The sequence below is a fragment of the Apostichopus japonicus genome, chromosome 14, assembly GCF_037975245.1.
Source record: "Apostichopus japonicus isolate 1M-3 chromosome 14, ASM3797524v1, whole genome shotgun sequence".
NCBI classification, from domain to species: Eukaryota; Metazoa; Echinodermata; class Holothuroidea; order Aspidochirotida; family Stichopodidae; genus Apostichopus; species Apostichopus japonicus.
The window spans coordinates 10,499,285-10,515,952 of record NC_092574.1 but is presented as its reverse complement, the minus strand read 5'-3'; positions in this window follow the sequence as shown (position 1 = coordinate 10,515,952).

The window sequence follows — 16,668 nt, the reverse complement described above, 5'->3', positions numbered from 1 at the left end:
GAGGACGAAAACCGTTTAGTATATACACATATATACCTCTACTACGTTCCGGAAAGACAAACATTCTATGAGAGAAATATCCTAGTTTGCATTAATTATAACATCACAGCTTTACAATATTTATATTATAGCACAGTCCAACCATGCATGGGTACCGACATGCGAAACTATGAATATCATTTGTACCGATGTATAACTTCTTTGGACATATAGTAGATGATAGTACAGTAGACCATTTATACAGCTAACAGTTTCATATTCACTGACGATAGTTACTGATGACGTCACACCGACCTCTTGACTAACATCATGTGTAAACAGTACAAAGAAGATGGATCCTTCATCATCGCTTAACCTGATCATGTGTGTATATAGTATCTTTGAATTATGTCCCCTTTCTAAGGGACTCGTGATATTATTCACTCGTCATGATCATCTACCGTTACAGTCTCGTCCTAGATGTAAGATGACTAGGATTCAGAGTGAGAAGAAGCGTGAGTTGTTTGGTTTACGTACCGTACCTATGCAGGCTCTACTGGGTGACTTTATTTGACATAGGTTAATATAGGATGATCACCACGTGTAACACCATGTACTAGTGTCTTGCGTATTATATATATATATATATATATATATATATATATATATATATACATATATATATATGGCCTATATATATATTTGGACTATATATATATATGTATATATTAAATTATTTATATATAAATATAGGTATTTGAATACTTAAGCAAGAGCAACTTGTAAATACCAACCAAATGACAAATCAATAACGACGGTTGCAAGATTTCCGGGTAGTGAACGGGTATAGCAGAAAAGCCAAACCTGCAATAATATGTTTGCTATTTCTTGACATTTACCGGATCATTTCCCCACCATTTTCGTTATATTGAAAAACTAGTTTTCACTAGTAGTGCATTGTCTGTATATATTACATCAAACTGAATGTCGAGAACGTTTCAATTCAATTCGGTTTAGACTGACCAATCGACTTTTGAAACCCTTAGCACCTCACATTTTCTTTCAACTCAGCCAAAGTTAATGATGCATGTAAAACTTTCTCGGTCGAATATCCTCAGTTTCCGTAATCTCCCTCTGACTGCGAAGCGCCACACGGGTCCCTTCGAAGATATCACTGATGTATCTAACTTGCAGGACATAAGGTAGGAAAGCAAAATATAACGAGATATAGCGAGATAACCTCTTTCTACATCTTTGGCTAATGTCTGAGATCTAACGATAAGGACTCCCCGTGTTCATAAAATAAAATGATTCTCCCAAGTCAAAGAACACGTCTGCGTGTTCCGCTGCAATAACTCTAGTTCGTTATTCGGAAACCGGCTCCATAGATTTATCAGAAACTCCCCACCCCCCACACCCCTAAAAAAAATCAACGATGCCAAGTCAGCCACCCTCAAATTGCTCCGTAGAAATCTTTCTTTCTTGTCTCTTGAATTTAATGACATGACTTCTGTGTCTGTAAAGTAGGCGACAGTCCATGAGACGATCCTAAGACATTACAAAGCTTTATCTACGGGCACCATGGGGTGCAACAACGTATACCCTACCTAACCCCCCCCCTCTCATCATTGGTAGACAGAATATTACAACACAGTGGCGTAGGAAGGTACTTTTGAGTGGGGGGGGCTGAAGACTGATGGCCGGCCTGGGGGAGGGGTCTAAGGGGAGGGGGTGTCCCCCTCCCCTTTGGAATTTTTTGCATTTCCAGGTGGCCTCAGATGCAATTTGGTGCAATATAGCACACTTCAACACCCACTCCATTTTGTAAACTTAATTTTGTATTTTCAGCTGGCCTTAAATGCAATTTGGTGCTCCAAATGAGATTTTTTTCTCATTTGGAAATGAAAAAGGGGTTTTCTGACTTGCGGAGCGGGGGGGCGGAATGATACTTCCGCCCCTCCACATTTTTCACTGGGGGGGCTGGCGCCCCCCAGCCCCCCGGTTCCTACGCCCTTGTTACAACAACAAACTTCAAAAGTTAAAAAGTATAGCACCATTTGGCATCTTGCACTCTCCAGTTACCAAAATTTCCGTTCCATGTGTATGTTGCGCCGTGCCTGGACAACGTAAACCCCACCCGACCCCAGTGTAAAGGATACTGTGGTTGCGCGCCTGACGGGTACACTAAATAGTAGACGAATATGGAATACAAAATCTGGCGTAAAAAGTGTCAACCATTAAGTTTCCATGATCAATCCAATATTATGTTGTATACGATATGTGTTTGTCGTACAAGTGAGATTAAACTTACCTTCTTATTTGACATTTCCAATCCGTTTATGTTGAGGGGTCTAACGACTCCTTTTGATCAGCAGGCCAAGTCCGTTGAGGCGCTGTTTTGATATGAGGGTATTTATACGGTATACTTTAAAAGCCATCACAAATATTACGTTCAACCATTGCTTGGCGCATGTATACTGCATGGAAATATGCGCCATCCCGTTGATTATGACGCAATCTGCAGGGTTTACAATTTAATGATTTTGTTTTTTATATTTAGAGAGTGGATTAGACTTGACATGATTTATTGTATAGGAGTAAACACAAACACTGCATGTTAGAGAGCCCGAGTGACACGTATACCTTAAATTTACTCTGCTTTTTCCAGGCTCCTGAAGACAGACACAATGAATACTGTTTTCTAAGGACGAATATATCTTTCTTCTTCGAGGAATAAGCGCGATGTAAATTTACGAATGTGCCGTACTTCATCATTATTGCGGCCGTCAAATAATGGTCACCGGTTTCTCATATTTCAACATGTTTTACTGCAACAAACCCGAGACATTTAAATGTTTCAACCGAGTTCTACTCAATGTCGGGGAATGATATGGGGCTTCAGAGCCTCTAGGATAAAATTTTACTTTTGGATTTTTTTTAGCATGCTAAAAGTTGGGGCCAATGCTGATGACTAGTAATATCAGTCAGTAACACCACTGGCAGATATATTGTTACTTTTCGATCATTTAAGAATTATACTTATCCACTATAACAATAACCTTTTAAAGGAAAATTTCCTTTTGATAAAGTCCGTGGAATACCCCTTTTTGTAGATATTTGATGTGAAAACATTTCACCTTGTATAGTCTCTTTCTCTCTCTCCACTTCTCTCCCACCTCCCCCTCTCCCCCCCCCCCCCATATGCCCCTCTCGATCTCCGTGGCATAGTGACAGTTCGAATCCAAGTACGCTAAAAGTCATGCTACGTGCACTAGCATATTTCGACAAAGCGAGAAAAAAATAGGAGGGGGGAGGGGGGAGGAGGACTGTTGGATAATTTCAATTATAAATGAAACGTGATGTTGAAGTTCAGTCAATTTCTGTACTTTCTAGGAAAAGTAGAAATGTCACTCTTTATTAATCACTTTTTCATTTCTAACTATTCTGTACTGTTAGACACGCGTCCACGGTTTTAATAGGTATCCGCTCGAACGACCGAGACAAAATTGAAAAGGACACGTAGTTTCAACTTCTCAATGCTAACATAATTCAATGATATGTCATATAAGGCAGTGATGCCCTTCAAATGTCACTTTCAAACAATTATATCCTTTTCGTAATTCAGTATGGTTTGCATAAATTAATAAACAGAAGAATTCTTCTCTGACCCGTACTATGGGGCAATTTTAGATAATCAACTTTTATGTTTGGTTAGATTTGCCAGTTTCTTTGAGTTAGAAAAAAAAAACACGTCCCGGGATTTTAATTTTTGTATAACAACGGTTATAAATAAAGTAACGCAACAACAACTAAAATTGCTTTCCAGCATTGAAGCTTTTCAGCATTGACGCTTTCCAGCATTTCCTTGGCATTTTTTCTCCTTCAAAATGTGCGCCGATTCGTTTGCACTTCGAAATGAATCTTTACCAACAACCCTTATAAACGTCATCCTTGTTGGATCTCGAATTGAATCGAAAATTTCACAGTGTTCTCAACCAGCCCCCCTCCCCACCCCCTGTCACTACTTATTTAAAAAAATGCTTTAAACACTGCGTAGAAGTAGTTTTTGAAGGAATGGAGCTTACACCGTAGGATGATTTCTAACCAATGAACTCCGGGAAAGTAACCAATGCATTCTAGGCCTATACTTATGGGCTGATTAAATAGGGATGCGGCACTGGGCTGGGGATAAGGTGAAGACGGGGAGGGGGGTTATCTCATTTAATGTTCAGAGCCGTGACACTAGTGTCACTTTCTACACAATTGAAAACTGGTTTGGTTTCTCAACACTTCCCACTCCCCACTCCCCCCCCCGCCATCAAAGGGGCGGTGAAAAGTACGTTCTAAGAAGCCGGCCATAGGCCCATATCATAACGGGACCTCGAACGAAATCCTTTCCCCCAACAGAGATAGACTGACAGTGCTATATTCGGGCGTTTAGAGGTGCCAAATATGAAATATTGATCACCCTCCAATCCCAAACCATGATTGAGATTGGATGACTGTGGAATACCCTTTGGGTGACGATTCATATTGCTGTACCGAAGCTCTGTTGCTGGTCCTTGGTATACCACTATCGGAGACACTAGATAGTTTTGTATTGGATTCAACAGTTAGTAATTCGCTTAGCACTAAACTGATGAATATAAACCACATTTGCGGATGGTACGTATTGGTTAACCATATCAGTGAATTGCGCTGTCGCGTGACAACCTATATAAATTCATGAACGTACACGCTACAAAATGGAATGATAACAAAAACAACAACAAACAGAAGATTTCTGCCGGCTTTTATACGCATGAAGAAAGACAAATAAAACTTACATTAAGTATTTTCTTCAAGAGACAGAGATTTCACGTAACACCACTATGACACCTCTAAAGCGAGGAGTTTTCTCTTTACTTGGTCACCATCTGTAGACGTGTGAAGTTTTAATGTTCATATCCCACTGAGCAGAATATATACTTAAATCTCAAGAAAAACAGTCTGTACAATAACAAACGAGAACTAACATGGACATCAAAGATGTGGAAGAGGATGGTGAAAGGATTCACGGCAATGGGAAGGTCAAAGTAATGTATAACTTTCTGATCAATTTCTCGTACATGGACGACGTCTAGTAGACAGCTTCCAGCAAGAAAGGTTATCTCTTAAAAGATCGCTTCTCGGCCTTTTAGCTAAGATCATGTGTAGTATCCGTTCCCTTTCGATGGGAATGGTGATGCACACCCGACGATGATCACACAGTCCCGATGCAAGGGAACTGGGGCTGAGAGCGGATCAGTCGTTTGGTAGTTTGGTTTTCGTGCCCAGGTTCTTTCCTGGGCGACTTTTCCTTAAAATGTATCTAAAAGAAACTGAGTACAAAATCACAAAATAATCGCAGTCGCGACACAGAAAATGTACAGACGTACCAAGTTTGAAGTCCATGCGTTTTACCTTTTGACCTTTGACACTTTTTTTCATTGATATCAATAAGCCAATTTTCATTTTGGTATTAGTATGATACCCAAATATCACATTCTTTTGGATTTATTGCTTTTGACCTCTGACCTTTGCAATCGTGGCGTAGTTATGTCACAGAGGCTAACAGAAAATGTCATTACGAACACCTATACTCAGTTCAACGTCTACACTGAGCGTACAACGCAAGAGAAGTTCAGACATACTTGGTTAGCATAAATTTGACTAATTCAACCTTCGACCCCATTAACCTTGGCACCTTTCAGTTTTCTTTTTAAGTAGTGTGAGATAAACGTGAAAAGCCTTATTGCTGATATTATGTAATTTGATTTTGGATATTGTCATCCCGCAGAGTTGTTTTGGCTTGAGCGAACTCTGACCTTTGACCTAAGATTGAAACATTTATTTGTTCACACGCATGTACTCACACATTACTTTCTACCCATCTTTTGCTGTCTTTCCCTGTAGAACACCCCTACCCCTTTAATGCACACTATAGCCCACCAAATTTCAGTTCGTAAGTTCAGTACCATAAGGACTATGGGGGTAACACGAATAGTCGGTGACGTATAATAGGACGTCCTCAGTACCTTGACGTTTGTGTTCTTCCATTCCGCACCCCAACCCCCACCCCAATCCCCACCCACCCCACCCCACCCCATCCCAACCCCACCCCAACCCACCCCACCCACCCCACCCTCTCTTACAAGAGAGACAAGAAAACAACATTGCCATCAAGAGCTGATAAACAGTCTAAAAAATTGAAGTTGGCACAATAATAAAATATTGTTTACGTTCATTACGGTTTAGAAAAAAGGAGAATACTTGATACTTTCTGATAAAAACAGAATGTTTACTCTCACACAACAGGCGTGTCACCTACATAAGATGAACATAAAATAACACCAAATCAGTGAGGTCTCAATATATTTATTTCTCGCAGTGTGAGAATGTTCCGGACTCTCCCTCTCTCTCCATATTATATATATATATATATATATATATATATATATATTTACATATATATATATTTATATATATATATATATATATATATATATATACATATACATACATATACATACATATATATACATATATATATATATGGGTGTGTGTATTCAACTGTCGCTTAGAATGAAGCACCGGTATCAATGTTTTAATGTCGCTGTATTTATATATATATATATATATATATATATATATATATATATATATATATATACATATACATACATATACATACATATATATACATATATATATATATATATATATATTTAATATATATATATAAATATATATGGGTGTGTGTATTCAACTGTCGCTTAGAATGAAGCACCGGTATCAATGTTATAATGTCGCTGTAAGTAACATTTCTTGTCTCATTTTCTTGCAAGTCGAAGTTAAGATTTATATTTCTTTCTGACAAACGAAAGTGCACCCTAGGGATGTCAACGGCTGTGCGACATTTTATTGAGGGAGAAATTGAAGAAAGCAAGGATTTCAACCGGGGTGTTTTTTTAATAAGGTAATTTTGCCGTATACTCTAGACTGAAATATGTCGGCTTTGATTGATATAAATAACAAATAAGCAACCAAGATGGCATTTTACTTATACAGTGTCAGGAAATAACAGGTAAAAGAGCTACCGATTGAATGACGTATAAACCTTAATAAAATAATGAAATAAAACAAAAAGTGATATTTATACTGACTCAGTTTGACTCAGTCAGAGAATAGATATATTGATTCAATACTAGTATATACTAAAGTTCTTCTTTTCGCCTTGGAATTTGACATATGAAAACTAAAATTCTGCCGTAATTAATCTTTTAAAGGAATTATAAAGTGGCAAATAGGAACGTTACCGAAAACAATATTTTGCTTGGTTAGAATCGCCATTAAAGCTTTTGAACATGAAAACTGACGCAATTTGAACATGAAAATTTACGCAACTTGAACATGAAAATTGACGTAAAATAATATGACTTACAATGCAACTAGATATTCCAGAACTGGTAAATAACTATTTAAAACGGGTCTATGATGTAAGGTTTGGAAACTTGGTAGCCATTTTATAACGTTATATCTAGTACTTTTTTTCTTTCTCTATAGCAGTGACTGTTAGTATTGAGTCTTCCCATCCTTATACATATTGTGAAGTCTTTCCTGAAAGCAAACAAAACAAATTAAAAATGTTAATAAATAAATAAATAAATTATTAAAGAGGGAGAAATCATGCGCGTAGACAGGTTTTGGATTTCGGGCTGATTACAACTTGAATCATGTAGGTCTTATTACATATTATTTATTCATGATATAAGTTGGCATAGAAACAACATGTGAATAAATTTTGTTATAGAGACATATTTACCATAAATGAGATTTTAGAGCGATAAAACCTTTTTTTTTTCAGGAAGAGTTTTCACATACTCTAACGAGAATGTCAAGTCTTCCAATTTTGAGATGAAGTTTATTTTTACAAATTGTGTGCTATCTTGTAAAAGGCCTCTAGCAACAGCAGAATGGATGATTTCATCAGTAAACTTCAGCAGAAAATGTCTCTTTTTTAAATTTGGCAATCATTTCATCTTGTAAATTTCCGTGCATTATCGTCACGGGAGTAGGAACACCCATTAAAGTGTTGCGGCACATGGATTAACTTACCACGCATCACATCGCACAGTGGTTCAATTGGAGGAGATATTGCCTATGTCTCTACACATCGTGAAATGTTAATGAGGTTTTCTTTTTTCTCGGCTTCAAATTGTATTTTGGGACTAAATCATTAACGAGACTAAGTGGTATCAACAGAAAAGATTGTGCCAAGCATGTTGAACATAATAGGGTATATATATATATATATATATATATATATATATATATATATATATATATATATATATATATATATATATATATATATATATATATATATATTGAGTTAATATACTGATTCCCATTACTGACTATAAAGGCCTTACCACAAGAATGCATCTTTGTCAAGGTTCATGTATACCTAGCAGAGTGTATGTTTTTCATAAGCCGAAAAGTTCTAACGCATCCTTTACTAATATAGGGTATACTACTTATATATGTGACTTGTGCTATATTTTATTACTATAGGCCTATAGCCTAACGTACTTATCTATCGGGGGGAAAAAAATCAATAAATAATTCATAAAAACCTGACCAATGAAACATCAGTTATATAGTTGTTTAGAAACACTCAGCCATCCGGTTGTATACTATTGTTTAATTAATACTCTCGAATCAACGAGCTTAATTTGATTTCTAGTGATTTAGGATTGGGTAAACCACGTGGCGAGTGTACTAAAAGTTCGAACGCACTAAAATCGAATCTGAGCTTTCTGTAAGGAATTATTCACCTCGGTCATGTGTAATGGAATAATATTCCTACTCTACTTCTTCTTTTTATACGTCTCAATATACGTTACCACGGAAACCGATCGAAAGAAATATGTCTGAGGAACGCCATGAATTGATCGTCGTATATCTTTCTTTCTATTATTTTATATATAATTTTGTTGACCAAAACAGCTGCATCAATAAAATGTTTTTTTTTCCTTCAAAGTTCGGAAAGTGCAGAAGGAATATTCTACACATTTTCCTTCAGTTATGTACATATACACATGTACACAAGTATAGCCGACTTATCTTATATACACCACAATAAGAATACATCCATATTAGATTCATTCCAACACACGTTTGTATAATGTATAATTCATTCATTCTCTTTTTCGTTTCAATTATTTTTTTATGTCTATAAGGAACGGTAAATTTCCGGCGGAAATTTGTAAAACTAGTGTAAGTACTTTCGTTCAAGTGGACAATGATTATCCGAGTGTGTTATCTTATCCCCACAATGACTGCCTCATTTGGACTTTGAAGATAGCATCGCAGTAAAAAAAAACCTTTAAAAATTGGTCGTTAGGCGCATTGATGTCATTCACTGATCGTATATGTGATGTAGGTATCTAAGATCTCAAATAAAGCAAACGATATACAGTATAACACATAGCTGTTCGTTTCTCAATTAACTGTCGGTAAGATCAAACCCAAGAATATTCGCTTGTCTTTGTTTCTGCAAGTTTAGATGGAAGTTAAGGTAATTTTGTTTTCTTCGTATAATGTAACAATTCCCCGCATTCCATTAATTCTTTTGGCCAATTGTTACACTAGACGTTCGATCATACATAATATAGTCGCTTTCAGATGCGAAACGATTATTGTATGGGCCCGAGGGTAAGATGGATCCCCTAAAGCGAACGAAGCGAGCAATTGCGAGACAGCACTAGTGCAATGAGATTAGGTTCCCTCATATACTTGATGATATGGAACCTATCACTTTGGAATGTATGCATGTGCTGTGTGTAACGTTTCATATATATATATATATATATATATATATATATATATATATATATATATATATATATATATATATATATATATATATATATATATATATATATATATATATATATATATATGTTAACGCTTGGAGCCAATAAGGTACCGGGGCACATGACTTCGCCCTCTCAGCCCCTGGCGTTACGCCGTTGTACACTTTAAGCATGATTAATAAAGTAAACCGGTTTGTCATACGGACGCTCTCTTCTGAGAAATGCTGGATCCGCCATCGGTTACAATTGTTACACGTCATTTAACTATCGAGTTTTATACGGTTTAATGCATACAGAAAATGCCGTGTGTCACAAAACTAATGTGATGTTTTTGTGCCGTTTCAAAGGCAAACAATTGTGGGCCACAAAGGAGCAGATGTTATCTTTCCCACTTTAAATGATGACTTGAGAAAGAATTTAGGTTTGATATTTTATAGTCCAAGACCTTTCAAATACGTCTAAATCTATGGAATGCTCATTTAAGTCCGTTCTCAGTGCAGTAATTAATACTATTGGTTAATAATTGTTTATTACATTGTTTATTACATTGTTTAATAAATTTTAATAACTCAACCAAACATGTCCTTTTAAAGGCCCAGTCACATCTCACCGGATTGCACGAACGGACTGGCCAAAGACAGAACAGCCTCCAAACCTTTCTTTTGCGAGTTCTTAATTCCATTTAAATGAAATTTCAAAAATCACAACATCTTTCAATACTTTAACCATTATTTTCAGATGAAATTTGTCTAACCAATTTATATAGCGAACTACTTAATGCTCTTAGTTCAGACGGGTATCTGTTATTTAGAAATGTAGCTAAAAGGCAGAATTTATTATTATTATGATTTGGAGAACGTAAGTATATACAGCCAAATAAATGCAAATACGGATGCTTTTACGGTAGCCTATAACGTTCACCATACAACACAATGTCACCAGAGATTGATCGGTTTATAAACATTATTGTCATGGAATCCTAAAATGCAAATTAGCTTACTTTCTGTCAAGGACTCGCTCTCCAAGCTCCTCGGACATAACAAAAAATTATCATCTAATGACTTTAAAAGAAAAAGAAAAAAAGAAATATCTTGTCGCAATGACAGCAGACCTCATATCTGAATATAAACAAACGAATCGTTGTAAACCCCGATAACAGAGAACGAATTAGATCAGCAAGTGTGCTATGTAACTTAAGGGTATCTGTATCGTGTAACAAAAAAAAAGTCTAATCTAATCTAATCTCACCTAGACTATTCCCTTTTAGATGAGGGTATACATATACATACTGCTATAATCTGGTTTATTGAAGAAAAAATATACGGGACACTGCTACTGCTGCCTACAAGACAGCACCTACGCACAAGTTGCTTTTGTTTGAGTTGCCTAATTATGAAAGAGATTACGTTATCACTGAAGCTAACCTTCAAAATATCACATAGAATTTTTAAACCCGCTCTTTTTATTTAAGGACGGTCAATATAAGATTGCACCTTGTTTATATGAGATCTTTGTATATGCTTATGTATCTGTGCAGTATTGTTCTCTGCATGAATATTGCTTATCCAACGATTACACCATTATAATATGCCTGCAGGTTGCATCCATAGTACGCTCGATTGACACTGTAATAAGAATACGTGGTGAGTAGCGTTGAAGCAGAAAGACAGCAGATGAACAACGCTGTGGCGTATACATACCTACTTTACCTACTTTACATACCTGCTTTACGCTTTACGTAGTAGTGGATATAGCCTACCTAGCCTATAACATGTTTACTGTTACGAAGTGTCGTTCAAACTGTAACATTTTGCTAGTACCTATAAGTGGTAAGGTACCCCATGGACAAATTCAAGGGACTGGACTGATTGAGTTAAACATGCCACATGTATACGTCTGTGGTGCGCCTAGCGTATACCAAAATTCATGAATGAGATCGACATATGTCGAAGTAAAGTATGGATTGACATGTGATAGAATCCTCCAATGAAAGTGCGAGAAACTGACATATTGCAATACTTAATTCGACACAGGCCGATTTCTTCCAACCATGGAACCCTAGAATGTGAACGCGCCAATTTGAACGCGACAATCATCAGAACACGAGAATCTGTCAATTTTGTGGGGAAATCGTCGGGTTGTCGATTTTTCGCACATATGGCGATTTTGTGCAATATAACTGATATAAGTCAATGTAATTCGACCTATGTCGATTTCAGAACTTATGGCACGATAAGCGATCCGTATACGACGTTCATAAAAAAATATATAAAAAATCGGGAGAAAAATGCGAAAGAAAGACAACGCTTATATACATGAAACCAGGTTCATTACTAACTTAAGGCGCCCAACATTTCGATCCAAAAATTTGACGATGACATTTTTGAACATTTTTGACAAATTTAGTAGTTTGCCAATACTATCGAATTAGCACTGGACATTACGTCTGGACGAAGCATTTGACGTCATAGCCAACTTAAAGGAGCGTTCCAAATATATACGTCTATTTCTCACAATGGTCAATATTATGTAAACCAGTCATGACAGGTACAAAGCTATCACATATATTCATTTCTTTGTTCTCCTTTATTTATATTTTAACAAAGTGTCACGATAATTCTGACTTTGGATCAGATCCTTTAAACATATTCCGGGTAAAATGGTACTATGGGACAACCGTGCGTGATTTCCCCTGCTTCTGTAAGAATTATGACCCTGTATAAGGCGTTTTCATGAAACTGTCAAAACACCTGCCTTTATTTCTCAGATAAATTTCTATTTTTTTCAAATTTATTTAGAGATACACTGTTTAGACGTATCACAATTTTATACAGGTATTGTTACTCTCAATAAAGCATAACAACCATATAGCGATAGTACCAGATATACTGTAAATACCACGAATATGATATGAAGTCGTTAGGTAACACGAATACGTTGTATGTAAATTTTCTCACTATAACGCCAACAAAATTATGATGAATGGATCCACAAGAAATCGTTTTAGAGTATTATTATAGAGACTTCCAAAACGTTTTGATACAAACGCGATATACTGAAACTGGAAAGTTTGTGTGTGTCATATTTAGCCTTTTGATTTTCAGATGGCGTTGCTGGTTTTGTAATGTGCTAAAATGAAGACAGACGACAGTATCGATCACCGTTTCATCTTGAAGGACTTGTTGGTAAGAGAGAGAAAGAGGGGGAGGGAGGGTAGAGGAGGGGGGGGGGGCGGAGGAGGAGGATAGACCAAACTCAATTTGTGTCACTTAATTTTCAGACACAGAGACGTATGAAAAAAAGTAAAGTAAAGAAAATAAATATAAAACAAAACATTATTATAGTAAAACATCTTTGAAATACATTCTTAAGTTTTCAGAATGATAATGATAATAGCCTAATGTGATAGAGCAAACACCTAAAACACTTCAAAACCCCAAAAGGCATTATACTATGACAAGCTAACAATTCACAAAAGGAAAAAGAAATGTTTCAAGTTGAATATATATATATATATATATATATATTTTTATATATATATATATATCTATATATATCTTTTTATATATATATCTATATATATCTATATATATCTTTATATATATATATATATATATATATATATATATATATATATATATATATATATGTATATATATATAGATATATATATATATATATATATTTACATATATATATATTAATATATATATATATATATTCAGATGTCGATCAGTTTGAGTTGCAACCTATGTGATGTCATCGTGGTATAGTTGTTATCCAAAGGCTTTATTGTTTCTCGTTGTGACTTTCTTGTTAATGTATCCTATAAACCTAACCGGATCGACATCTGGAATGATTGGCTTAGCTGGCGATCTTAATATCTCTATTTAACTTTATAAAACTGTAAATATTATCTTTCTCTAAAAACACAATCATTCATGTGTATTACGAAGTAAAATATTTACAACACGATTATGGTATCGATATCATTGCTGTTGCCAGATTCAGTCAGAAAACACAATATATTCGCCCGTGTACCATACAAATGTAACAAGAGGATGATACATGATGCATGAGGTGGATAATGCCGAAAAAAATCTGGCAATTTTGTTAAGCAATCTACTTTTACCATCAGAAAATCCGATTACCAATAACACACTGGAAATGGAAAATACATCTTTCACAAAAATGTACTCAATGCAGTTGTTTTTAAAAAAACAAACAAATTAATGCAGAAGTGAACTCTGCACGCAACCTTTTATGACTGTGAGAATTAATTTGAACATGAATGAAGTCGAGTAAACAGATTACAGGACAAAGTGGGGGGAACATTTATTAAAATGTTGAGTAGGTAGCGAGGGAATAACTCCGCTACTCAGAAAAACAAACAGACTAAAAATCGACTGAGGATTTTTATAGATTTCTTTTAATTTTGTTTTATAGACTGGATCAAGTGATTGATGTTGACGATAAAACAACACATCAAACTAGAAAACAAAAGTCAATGAAAAACTGTCTGATACCTACAAATATATATGTTTTGCTCATCTCTTTGTATACGAATTGGTCATTATGAGTTTAACACCCTTTTAAATATAGTTTAATGATAAGGGTTGTTTGTCACTATTCGTCGCAAGACCAGAGGAAACAGGCCGATACCATATTTAGTAATGTGACAATAAGAACCTTCAAGTGTATATATGGAATTAAACGGGTAAACACCATATTTATTAAACTATAACGTTTACTCTCAGTGATATACATTTATGGATTAAGGAAAAAAAGCGTAAGTTTTTGCACCTTTAGATCGTTGTGACGCCGGTCTCTCGTTTATATGAGAGAAGTGAAAACGTGCATAAACAATATGAAATGTTGATAAATCGATGGATAATTCTGTAACTGTCAAGGCATATACTGTGTGAAATCATACGTATGAATATATAGTAAGATACTTGATTATATAGCTCAGTCGGTAAAACATGTTTACTAAATATCGCCCTTTTCACGAAAACAAGTCATTTGAAAGTCGAACGATAGATTGACATGTAGGTACATTTCATTCGTGACAACATTAAAGGATTTTTAAAGTGTTACCCTGCAGGGTACAGTACTTAAAGGATTGGTTCAGGTGTTCGGCATGTCTATTTTGTATGAAAGAGCACAAAAAGACAAAAAGAACAGTGAAGAAACTACCATGATAGCATGCTCTGTTAAGGAGATATGACACTTTGAAGATATCAAAATTTCTTTGAAAACGACTGGTATAGAAAGACTTACTGTGAGGGTGTGACGTCACATCCTCACTTCCTTAACATTTGTGAATATATTTCTTCACAAATTCTTCAGATGTTTAATCTCAAATACTTCCTTTGACAAATATGAGATCTCCTGACATATCTTTTAGTTGAAAGTCATGAAATCTCACAAAATATTTAGAGAAAAAAACAAAGACTTTTCAGGAATGTGAAGATGTGACATCACAGTTAGTCAGATTTCAGCAGTTTCTACACAATCTGATAAAACTTTACACTTGAATATCTCTTTAACCGAAAAAGATATTTGAACAGTTTTTTTCACCATTGTGTTTCTTTAATTGTCCTCTCACATATAACATAAACATGTATGACAACTGAACCAATCCTTTAAGTCAAAGACACGCAAAAACCAAACCCAATAGATAGGACTATCCAGGCTTCTGACCAATGGGAAAAGAGAATACTCTAAGCACCCGGCTAAATATGCATATCATTACCGGTATTAGGAGCACGCGACTTACCCCTGCCAACCTAGTTGAAAAAATAAGAAGTGTCTCTTTCCATACATTAGAGGTGTCCCCTTGTTGCTAATGAAAAGTAACCCTTTTTTCCCATCGATTTAATCAGAAAAGTTTCCATTTGTTTGATTTGATAATTAAAATTATTTATAACAAAAACAAAGGTGTCCTATCGTTGATTATGTTTACTAAGAAGTGCTATATTTTTAATAATCTAAAAATTGTAATAAAAAACTTTAACGCCAATCATTGTGATACGAAATTTTAAGAACCATCTCATTTTTATCGGGAGCTTTTCAGATAATTTTGCAGTCCCCCCCCCCCTCAAATAAAGTCACATGCCTCTCTTCGCCTCGACTTATGACGACTCCGTCGTGCCTGAATATGGAACGCCGTTTGCGGGTTAACAACTGTCGAATCTTAGGCTATAAGTTTGTATCAAAGCTTAAATTGGAACGCTAATATTCAAAGAACTCGTTGTTATGTAAAGGCTGCCTTAAAAAAAGAACTTGGCGCACATGCACTTTGACATCTGCAAGATTTCTAGAAATATGTCAACTTTCATACTGAAACATATATGACGACATCTCTCGGTTGTTTTCATCTGTTTCAGGTCAAAAGACATCAACAATTAAATAGTGAATTAGTCCTGACGCCCGAGGTTGATATTCACATTAATTGTGGCCACCCCCCCCCCCTTCATTACCCGCTTCCCTCATCCATGTTTTGACATAATCACATTATTTACAATTAGAATCGTGGTCCCAGATATTGCCAATAACCAATCTATATAGTCAAACTGTTCCTGTTAAAAATTAAAAAAATTTGCCTTTTTCATTTAAATAAAAATAACCACCTATCATCAATTTAGATTTGATGTTTTCTTTTCTAATATTGCGTACATTTGATCCATTAAGTTACCTCTTATACTATTTGTAATCAGATGTCCCAGTTTGCAGGATGTAAGTAAATCCACCAGTCTCCATAGTAATCTATTTGTTGTTGTCTAAATAT